The 12,209-nt window shown below is 36.1% G+C and overlaps 1 non-coding gene across 1 annotated transcript; it reads left to right on the top strand.

Annotated features, from left to right (window-relative positions):
• Positions 1–8,474: 8,474 nt before the first annotated feature.
• Trnal-cag lies at positions 8,475–8,558 on the top strand. Its single transcript has one exon. It is a non-coding gene; the product is annotated as a tRNA-Leu (tRNA).
• Positions 8,559–12,209: the final 3,651 nt, after the last annotated feature.

Genomic DNA, 12,209 nt, shown 5'->3' with positions numbered 1-12,209 from the left:
CTTTAAATCGCAAAGATCTGAGGGGCACTGCCACTGCACCCGTCACCCTGAGACAGTTGACAAGTCCCATGAACCTGTAATTTTACCAGCACCCTTACCCTTCAAAACCGGAACACAGTAATGCTTGACGGCAGAAGTAGGTAAGTGGCAGTACTACCCTGGACGAATTCTTTCACAAGGAGCTCTACGGCTATTAAATATTTATCGTGAATCGAGTTACGTTCAAATTCAAAATGTTTATTATGATACAAAAAAATCTATGCACTTGAATCGATTTTCATAAAAATGTAATCATAACGCCCATTTCTGCCCATGATTTTGGGCAGAAATTAGTTAAAACCATATTGGTTAAAACTATAATGACTATTATACATAGTACTGTACACAGAACTTGAGTTTCAAAAACAGAACGTCGTATTTTTGGTAATTAAAATATCAAATGACGCTACTCAAACGCTATACTGCCACCTGATTGGTTAAAATTAGGATGGAAAAAAACAAAAGAAGTTAAAATATACAAGTAGCGCATCTACTTGACCAGTTCTATTCTATCTATATATTTGTGGTGGTCTGACCTTTGCCTACCCTAATACATTCGTTAAAATTTATTTTGAAACATTGCGGTTGTTGTCACGGATTGCTAAATATATATTAAATATGTCGATTATAGGAGTATGATTATGGAATAGAAATGAAATGCTTTACAATTCTGAATTTGAATCACTTTTGTTGAAGTCACCATAAACACAACCATGAGCCGTCTACTATTTTATGTAATTTTTAAGTATCGAACAAACGCTTCAATTATATATAATATATCAAATGCCCTAAGCTTAAATAAAGTTTAATTGATCAAAAACTGTTAAGCAATTTGGAAACTAGTGTACTAAACGTCTTTTCCACAAATCCTTCATGGAAATTTGGATTTGCAAAACCGGGGAAAAACGTTTCTTAGACGATAACACTACTTTTGTATTCCAGCCCTTTAAGATAAAAATGCGAGGTAGCTCGAATTATGTGTCCGGAAGTATATAATTAACAGCGCGTATCGACTCGTGTTATACAACGTGAATGCACCGCGAGATTTTGCGGATGTGCACAAGCCGCGTTGCTACGTTTACCTAAATAGAATAACTTTAAAAAATTTGCCCGTTAATTGATAAAAACGGTCTTAAATAGCAACACTGTGCCGGAAATACAGGTTATTAATGTCACCCGGTTGTTTTTTCGCGGCAAGCTGGTTGTTCATATGGAAACCGATCTATAGTGTTGTGCTTTACCAGACTGATCCATACGTGTTCACTCGTTGCACTTGACCCACTTACGGGCATGCTTTCTGCACACATCGTGCGTATACTTTTACGTAGCGCTTTATTTGTATACTTTATTCATTAGATGAACAGAACAAAAATTATAATGTTTATTTGACATCACAAATACAAAGGTCAAAGGTAAAAGGTCCCACAGTAAGCAGAGCCTGTCCTGTAGCGACATGTAGTTCATACTAAAAGACAACCGCGTCGTTATAAAGAAATTCTAGTATTAACTATCATCAGTGCATTTCCAATCTAATACGAGTGACAGCCTGGTGCAGGACCTGAGCATTTGAGATACGCAAGTACGAATTCAAAGTCCACCACTGAGTCTGTTGAGTGAGTTTTTTATGATACCTAGCGACGGCGAACAAGCCGTGCGCCTGGTGGTAAGCGACACGCCTATCCATAGCAGCAGCTGTGCCTCTTTAGATCGGAAAGAACTAAGATGCACTGTCACTGCACCCATCACCCTGAAACATAAGTTGGCAAGTCCCGTGTGCCTTTTTCTATGTAAAATGTAAGTGCGCATATCACCTCCGTCTCACCTGATAGAAACTGACGATGAGGTCCACGATGGAGCATGCACACCTAAGTAATGTCTATTCACTCTCGCCTTGAAAAGGCCCAAGTTATAACGTTCAGAGAACAGGTCTGCAGGCAGGGAATTCCACTCCATAGCCGTTCGGATCTTTGGAATATCCACAATAAAGGAGTAAAAGCCTACGCCTAGTCCCCCGGTAAAGGAAAGGGGAAGGCGGGATTAAATCGTGTAATTCCATCGCATACTCTCCGTGATATATTACTTTACGGCGGTTTTCAAGGCACTGCGGCTTCGCCTCCAGTAATTCTGAGTCACCTATAAGCCTCTTGACACGGTTGCCTGCAATTTCACCAGCACCCTTACCATTCAAACCGGAACAAAATAATGCTCACATTGAACACATACTTCCCTGGACGGACTCTTTCACAAGGAGCTCTATGCTACTAAAATCACTTCATTATGGGCGATTGGTACATAAACCAGATTTTAAAAAAAAGTAAAAAGGAGATTGTTCAATCAACGAGTTCTAAAGCGAGCAATGCTCGTTATTTCTCTACGAGATCGAATCAGAATGAGGAGATCCGTAGAAGAACGAAAGTCACCGATATAGCCCAAAGAATCAGCAAGTTAAAGTGGCAGTGGGCAGGCACATAGCTCGTAGAACTGACGGCCGTTGGGGCAGAAAGGTTCTCGAATGGAGATCACAAACTAGAAGGCGTTCAGTGGGACGGCCCCCTGCTAGATGGACGGATGACCTGGTAAAGTCGGCGGGTAACCGATGGTTGCACGTTGCTAGCTGGCTAGTCTAGCAATCTTTTTGGGTGAGGCCTATGTTCAGCAGTGGACGTCTTCCGGCTGATATGATGAAGTTTTTGAACCGCAGACTGGGAACTAGGAAATTTAAGTCAAATGTTTAAGCCCCAGGAGTGAGCCTTGTCAGTAAAATTTTAAGGTCCTGGAACGACCAAAGCAGAACGTTAAAAAGGTACAAAAACAAACTGGAATAGTATGAGTCATAAAAGGCCATGCTCGTCACGACACTTACAGAGGTTGCAGGCGTTGCTTTATTAGGTAACAGGTACATTTTTCACTTAGACGCCAAGGTCGGTCACCGGCCTCATGGCATTCATACATGGGCACCATGGAGCATATATTTTTGACCATACAATAAAACCGTGAGTGGGTGATGCTTTTGCAAGTCTTCGAAACTTTTGAAATTTTAATCAGGTTTAACTGTTCCAACAAAATTAACTGACAACTAAAAAGGGTTAAAAAAAGGCTAGTTGAGTATTTCTTAGGAAATGAAACTATTTTATTTATTTGTTTTTTTTTTCAAACAAACCAACGTTTCGGGCTCTTTACAGTTCCCATGGTCACGGTTGACTGAGGTGGTACAGTCATCAACCAGTTATATCTAATATTAATGCAAACCACCCTATTTTTTCACTATAGCTACAAAAGTTATTAATTAATACCTTATTCTTAATTTTACGAAGAAACATTCCAATTTACGCTACATTACGTTTTACAAATTATTTTATTTTGACAATATGAATTTTTATTTAGTTAAATTTATTAATTAATAATGGAAATTAGAATAAGTTAAAATACATTAATTAGTACTGCAGTCTTATGTCTGTTTGGGATTTTTCATCAGAGGAAATACTGGACCGTAAGCTGGTGGTACAGAGAAACCATTTTCCCTGTTAAAATTAGGATGTTTTTTTTAATTTCAATGACCTCTCGCAGCATCCCGGATACATAACGGACTTCTTTTGCAAGGACTCGGGGTTTGTCAAACTTCATTGAATGTGCAAGTATTTCTTATTTATGTAATGGTAGGACCTGGTGAAGAGTCCGAAACGTTGGTTTATTTGAAGAAACATAATATACCGAGTGTTTTTTTTAATGGGACATTATGGGGAATTCCGAAACCAAAGACGATACAAGGAAACTGTATTAAGAACCATTAAGTATTTTTTTGTGAAAACAATTTTGGCATAGTCAGTTTATTGGTCAAGCGTGTGTTGTCTATAAAAATGAATAAAATTTACTTTGTTTTAAACTTTCACGATTTTTACACATTATTTGATTTTTAATTCGGGACTTAATCACAAAACGCACCACAGCGGAAAAAGTCAAAGAACACATCGCGGCTGCTAACAACCGTCAGCCCAATGAGTCTGCAATAGCCGAGCATTTGCTGGAATCAGGAGCAAACCACTGGACTGAGCTTCATAGTCCCAAGATCCTTTCTACAGAACGTCATCACTATAGTAGAATCGTACGTGAAGCTATTGAAATTAAAAAACACCGTAATTTCAACCAAGAAGATGGTTTTAAGCTTTCATCGTCATGGGATCCAATTATCAGCAAGTGTAAACGACATCAAGTATCGCCCGACAAGTCGCCGGATGTCGTGAGTGTTGTGTGTCGGTCTAGTCACAACCCTAATGCACAAATAAAGAATGAAGATCAAGTGCGGGTAGTTAGAAAAACTCGCACGGCTAGAGGATGCTGTCACCCGCCTCTTCAGTTCCTTCGAGACCATGGACGTGGCAATATGTCCGAAATGTCGAGGTAAATAAAACAAAATATGTTTTATACGTGATTAAGTCAAATAATGAATAAAATTTAGTATAAAATTAATTTTCAAGTACTACGTAAAAGTCAAATCATCTTTATAGGTAAGCAAATTACACTTGGAATCGTCATACTGACTAAACTCTATTGCTCATTCGTGAGGCAGAAAAGACTGAGAGAGAAACTCTAGGAGCTGCTCTTTGTAAATATATATTAGAATACATTTATCATTATAATACAATATTTAATTTAAACGTTAGATCGAGATTGCGGGTATGCAAGAGCTGCAAAATACCCAGACATACTAAGATTCACATTAAATATAATCGGACATCCGTTCACATTTTTCTTCACACAGCTTTAGTTCCGAAAGTGGTTCACCCCACACTTACGCCTTGCGCCTGCGCCGCTTAACAATCTAGCAAGGCCAGCAAGTCCACTGATTCAAACTCATACATGTCCATATGTTAACTGGGCTTTTTATATGTAATATGCAACTTATAATTTGAAAACTAGCTCTTACCCGCAGCTTTTTCCACCTCGTAGGTAAATTAGTTATTTTTAATTTACAAGGCGTGACCTTAAGAAAAAATAAATATGCATGGTGTAGAACCGAAAAAAATTTTTCATTCATACTAAATTAAATTTTATTTAATAAAAATAACCAAAAAAATATGTTATACACAGCGTATGTAGCGTAAACTGGAATGTTCTTTGGTAAAATAAAATAAGATAGGTAATAATATTTTTTGTACAGAAAAATAGGGTGGTTTGCATTACTTAATGTTAGACATTCTTAACTGGTTGATAACTTTGCCATGTCAGTAAGACGCAGCCGTGACCACGAGTCCGGGCCCGAAACGTTGGTTTGTTAAAGAAACTAATATACGCGATTTAAATCCGAATAAAATAGTTTCAAACAATCGTGAAAACCTAAGAAATCGAATAGTGTAATTTCTCAAGTCGATAAACAATTATTATTGTATAATGAAAACATATAAACGAGCCTGCCGTCAGCGAGCATGTCATGGATAAACCTACACATTCAATTAAGGTCGACAAACCCCATGTCTTTGCAAAAGTTGAAGTTGAAGTCCGCTGTCTACCCTGGATGCTGCGCGAGGTCATTGAAATGAAAAAAATCCTAATTTCAACAGGGAAGATAAAATAAATAAATAACGCACACACTCAACATAACCCCGCACTAGGGAAACCCTGTGTCGCGGGTGCCATGGACACACACATAGACAACCACAAATTACAACCAAACTCACGAGAGAAATAAATTTAGGCCATATAAATATTTCTCCCGGCCCGGGTATCGAATCTGAGACCTCTGCGTGGCAGTCCGGCATGACAACCGTTCGGTCACGAAGGCAGTTAAAGATGGTTTCTTCGTACCACTAGTTTGGGATCCCGTATTTCCTCTGATGAAAAAGCACAATGAACATGCATTACTAATTAATATTTTTTAATTTATTCGAATTTCCATTATTAAATAATTAATTTAATTTAATAAGAATTCATATTGTTAAAATAAAATAATTTGTAAAACATTATGTAGCGTAAATTGGATCGTTCTTTGGAAAAGTTTAAATGATGGCTTTGTCAAAGCCTTAATAAATTAAAAAAAAATTTAGGAAATGAAACTATTTTTCCGGATTTAAATCGCGTATATTTGTTTTTTCAAACAAACCGACGTTTCGGGCCCTTTACAGGTCAGGGGACCTGTAAAGGGTCACAGTTGACCATGGGATTGAAAAAAATTTAAACTAATCATTCATAACTTTTGTAACTATAATGAAAAATGGTGGTTTGCATAAATATTAGACATGACTGGTTGATTACTTTACCACCTCAGTCAACCGTGACCATGGGACCTGTAAAGGGCTCAAAACATTGGTTTATTTTAAAAAGCAAATACTCGCTAATTAAATCCGGAAAAATAATTTCATTTCCCAAAAAAATACGACAGATCTGCCGATAAGACTATAATGTCATTGAAGTGACTGAGCACTTAGCTGATAAAATATAAATTGCCGTTGGTCGTATACGAAGTAACTACGAAGAGTAGTATAAAATAAAATAATAATTATATGTGTATGAAATTTGTTATGTTGAGAGAAATTAACTAAACTAAACTATTGACAACTACCAAGCTTTGCTTACATCCGTTTTCGTAAGCGATTATTGTAAATTATGATACTGTCTTACCGCTAATTACGTCACACTATACTTTTGACGGTCAACAACCGTATGGTCGCGGTCGCTGCCATCATTTCTACCACTTTCACTTTTACTTGAAAACACTTTTTACATCAAACACACATATTGCCATCTCTTGGCACTTTAAGAAAGTAATTGTAAGGCGCCACCTTTCGTCGAGTAGCAGAACTACTCTACTACTAATAGAGTAAAATAAACTGCATTTTTCTGTTTTCAAATAAATTTATATTTAGCTTTTAAAAATTTTAACAATTTCAAAATTCCACTGAAACATTTAACAGAATTTAATTTTATGACAAAAATTAACATTTCTTATGAAAAAGATCAATAAAAACCTTTCTTTAACAAAATTTTAACCCTTTTGGAAACTTATTATTTTAAAAAGGTTGTGGAATCGAACTCGAGTCTGTAATCAAAAAGCAATGATTAAATTTCGTCGCTTTGCCGGGGATTGTTGTTGCTGGTTGGCGCTGTAGACCACCTAAGTCCTGTAGGTACTTCGGGGTACTCGCTATTCGCGGCTCTGGAGGACGGTGCTGACTGGCGATGATGGTCCCTTTTTGTTATCATTTCGTCTCAGTGTGAATTATCTTGCAGACTTTAAGCCGAAAAATACTAAAGTATAACATACTAGGCGGTAAGTGTAGTAGTAAACATAAGCCATGCCAAGTAGCATATTATTGTAATTTTGCGTAATACTCATTTCTTTTTTATAACGCTCTACAATAACACGGACTGACTCTGCCGTTTATAACCACTAGTTCCATGCATTCAGTTCCACGTGGAACAATTGTAACCCAAAAGTTCCAATACATTGAACTAGAGGGAATAAATGACGCTACCGTCTATCCATCGTAATTTTTTTACCTTAATCATTTACAACAATACCCGGTACCACAGGTAAGTACTGATTAATAGTATTTAGGAATATCACATCACAAATTTAAATACGAGTTTTTGAAAACTAAAATTTAAACTAACAATGATATTGGAAATGAAACTATTTTTCCGGATTTAAATCGCGTATATTTGTTTTTTCAAACAAACCGACGTTCGGGCCCTTTACAGGTCCCATGGTCACGGTTGACTCACGGTCAACGATTCGTCAACGGTCAAAAATATACGCGATTTTAATCCGGAAAAATAGTTTCATTTCCTATGTGTAACAATCGCGAAAAACCTAAGAACTCAATAACAATGATATTCTTTCTACATCTTTGCTTCTTTTACTTTTGAACTTTTTTTATATACTTTCTTACTTAATCTATTAAGGAAAAATAATGATAACTTAAAATTTTTAAATTCTTAATTACGTAAGTTGGGTACTTAGGCTTCATATATCATTAATTAGAGCCCACATCCAACATTGAGATTGAAGTTTTATTGTGTTGCTTGTTGCTTGAAAACAAAAAAAAACGGCATAAGGGTGTATTCGTAACGGGTTTCGGTAACAACGTCATCATGAGAGAGGAGGGAGGCGGGGCTACCCCTCCCCCAAATCAGCTCTCTTGTCGTCGTTGTTTTACAGGCAAGCCGTGTACGTTAATAGACGGTAGGGAAGGCTAGGGTTCACAAAGCGTTCCTCTAACATACGCACGACTTCGCCTCGCTTACCGCTTGTCGTTGAACGTAACAACCACTAGGCAAGGCGATATGCCGGTTCAACAGCGTCAATGTCCATATTCCGCCAGGCAAGCGCCCAACCAAACCCACCACGAATGACACAAGCGAACTGGCGAAAATAGACATCATAATCTTAAATTACGTACCTGAAGTAGGCGGCCTTAAATTTCGCCATGTGACTACAAGTCAGGATGGCCGAGCGGTCTAAGGCGCTGCGTTCAGGTCGCAGTCCACTTCTGTAGGCGTGGGTTCGAATCCCACTTCTGACATAAATCCAAGTTTTTGTTTTTTTTACTATTACATTTTTCCAAAAAATCGTATAGTTACCTCCCCCAGAGGTCTTTCTTACGATTTCTTGTGGTTTATTTTACAAGAATACATACATATTTTAGACGTCAGTCATTTTATTTGTACTGCCCATTATAGAATTTAATATATAGCTGAAATTATAACGTTAAATTCTAAACTAACAATAGCAATTATAATTTGAAAGAAATAAATTTGGTAAAATTCTTTCACTTTAGATTGTTGGAATTAATTGAAACAAGTGCCATCTAGCGGCATCATTGTACAACGTTTCAATGCGCCAATCGCTATTAATCTATCCACGTAGCACAGCAAGCACAGTAATCCATATTTATCCTTGCGCTAGCTATATCACTTACGATTTAATAGAAAGCGCTGTCATCTTCTATGTGAATATAATTAATAATTATGCGCGGTCAGAACTTACTTTACACTTTTGCATACGTCTGATATCTACGACTACGCCCTAATGTTAGGTAATATTCCGAAAACTTTAATGTAGTCGAATTTTTCCGGAAAAAATCCAGAAAAATTGTAAAAATATTATTTGGAAGGCTCGTATTATGTTCTACATTTAAGAATATCTTTGGAAGTTTTATTTAGTGTGAATTATTATAAATAAAAGCCGTATCTAAAAAAACGAGATTTATAATCTCAGTACAGAGTACTAAAAAACCGACCTCAAAAGACATTCATCCCCTAGTTTGCCGCCCTTAATAGAAAGCGCTGTCTTCTATGTGAATATAATTAATAATTATGCGTTGTCATACGTACGTTCCAAAAATCCTTACTTGACACTTTTGCATACTTATGGTATGTACGACTACGCCCTAATGTTTGGTAATATTCCGAAAAATTTAATGTAGTGGAAATTTTTCCGGAAAAAATCCAGAAAAATTGGAAAAATATAATTTGGAAGGCTCGTACTATGTTCTACGTTTAAGAATATCTTTGGAAGTTTTATTTAGTGTGAATTATTATAAATAAAAGCCGTATCAAAAGAAAAACGAGATTTATAATCTCAGTACAGAGTACTAAAAAAACCGACCTCAAAAGACATTCATCCCCTAGTTTGCCGCCCTTAATTAAAGGTGGAATATTTTCTTCAAATTTAAATGAGACCACTTCTGAGGTATCCTCTTTCCAACAAAAAAAGAAACATCAAAGTCGATACATAATTATCGCGTAACATACATACAAAAAAAAAGTCGAATTGAGAAAATCCTACTTTTTGAAGTCGGTTTAAAATGATTTCACTACAGCGGACAAAACCTCCAACAGCCATACCACCACCACCTAGTTAATGGCTCCTTCGTTTTCGTTCAGCAACTTCAACTTTTGACAGATGTCAACGTCAAATGTGGAAAATTAAAGAAAATATTGGAAAATATCTGGAAAAATATTATTTTTATCAAAATGGAAATTTTTCCATAACACTACGCTCTGGATGCCCTTGGATGCCCTAAATTTCCATCTATCAATATCATGATGAAGCAATTATTTAAAAAAAATGCATAATAATGCAAAACTGTTCAAGTTCAAGCCTGTCATTGAAATAACCTTAATTATTATTTAAATTAGTGTAAATGAGTGTAAACCACAAGTTAGGTTTAAACACTTGTTAAAGTGTTGAGTATACCTATAGCAGACCACAAGATAGTTAATTAATAATACCTTTGATAAATACTTTGAAAACTACTAAAACGTAGTTTATAAATATTTTGTGTAAACATGACAATAATAAAAGTGGCAGATGAGGAAGAAATAATTAATAAACTAGCTTCTTATGTGGAAAAAATATCAAACGACGCGATACAAAGTAGAGGAAAGTTTTTAGTCGGCCTTTCAGGTAATGTATTTACACAAAATAATAAGCATAGACTTAAACAAACGCCTTAGAATACATTGAAATGTAGATCCTATTTCAACAATGTAACGTGCTTGCCTAAATTGTAAGATTCCAAAATATTCTAGATTCATAAGAATGGGACTCGTTTTATCGGGTAGGTAATGATTATGAAATATAATGATTCAACAAAATTTTATTTTATTTTTATAATGGACTTTTTTATTGTCACAATATTCTGTAAACGTAATTATTTTTATATTAGTGGCATTCACATTATCTGCTGATATTGTATTTTAAACTTTTTTAAAATAATTGCACTCTCTCCGTGGACGATTCCCTGACATATGGTGCCTCTAATTTAAAGACCAAAGACACACCTTCACAGTTTAAGTACTTAAAATATGTAGCGTACATTGGGCTATGTCTTATGGATATTTTTTTAAATAGCACTAGGTAAACCCTGTATTGAGGGTAACGTGGACATACACATAGACAACTACAAACGACACCCAAATTTACAAGAGAAATAAATGAAGGCCATGCAAATTTTTTTCCCGGTCGGAAAATAAAATCCATGACCACAGCATAGCAGCCTGGGATGGTAACAGTTTGGCAATGGAGACAGTTAAATTAAGTAATTAGATAAGTATTTTTGCAAATACAGGTAGTCCCGAATAGGGTGGTTGACATTAATATTAGACAACTGTTTGATGAGTAATGCCATCTCAGTCAGCTTTGACCATGGAACCTGTGAAAGCCCGAACTGTTGGTTTGTTCGAAAAACGCATATACGCAATTTAGATCCGAAGGTAGTTTTATTTCCAATGTATAGCAATCATAAAACTCTAATTTAAACTCAAAAAGTGATAATAATATTATAAAATCTAAATTTATACAGGTGGTTCAGTACTAAAATACCTTTGTGAAGGTCTTCCCAAAGTAGAGACAGACTGGTCAAAATGGGTGCTAGCTTTCTGCGATGAAAGGGTTGTGCCTGAGGATAATGAAGAATCCACATTTGGTGTGTACAAACGGAATCTGATACCGAAAACTGCATTGAAGGAAAACCAATTTGTGGTTCTCAAACAGGGAGTTTCAGGTAAAATTTATATTTAAGTTCTTTGCCACAGACAATAGTTATAAAACTTCTTTATATGCCACTTAACTTATTTCTTAGTATTACACAACATCACAAATGTTGCTCTGATCCCAAACAAAGCATCTAAAGCACAACAAGACGGGGAGAGAAAAAACGACGGTGCCACAAATACCTAGACCCGAGACAATATTCCACCCAGTAGACACTAAGAAAACAGTGTACACGACCACGGAGGTTGTCAATTCAAGTATCTGTAATATATAGAGGAAGCGCATCATCCTTATGCCACTGCATTTAACAGCACCATAACTAGTATACATATACATATCACTGACTATGATAGTTAATGTACTCCTGATGAATATGATACATTATTTTAGGCAAACATATGCCTCAGGTAGAGGAAGTAAAAACAATGGTAGTTAAGAAAATCTTGTATTTCTCTTGGTTTCAATTCTGAGTTATATTTACAAATGAACATAATAGATTAATTGCTTGTGAGCTGCATGGGCCAGTACAAGCCACACTAACAACAACAATAGACTTATTCAAAAGGTTCCCTTCTGCATGAGCACATAGGGCGTTATTAGGAAATTCGATTTGAAACTAAACTTTTTAAAGTGGTCTATTCTAGCACTAAACAGTGCTCCTGGAGTTGTTGTACTT

The sequence above is a fragment of the Hyposmocoma kahamanoa genome, unplaced genomic scaffold, assembly GCF_003589595.1.
Source record: "Hyposmocoma kahamanoa isolate Upper Pololo Valley unplaced genomic scaffold, ASM358959v1 152739, whole genome shotgun sequence".
NCBI lineage: Eukaryota > Metazoa > Arthropoda > Insecta > Lepidoptera > Cosmopterigidae > Hyposmocoma > Hyposmocoma kahamanoa.
This window is presented reverse-complemented; position numbering and strand designations above follow the sequence as displayed.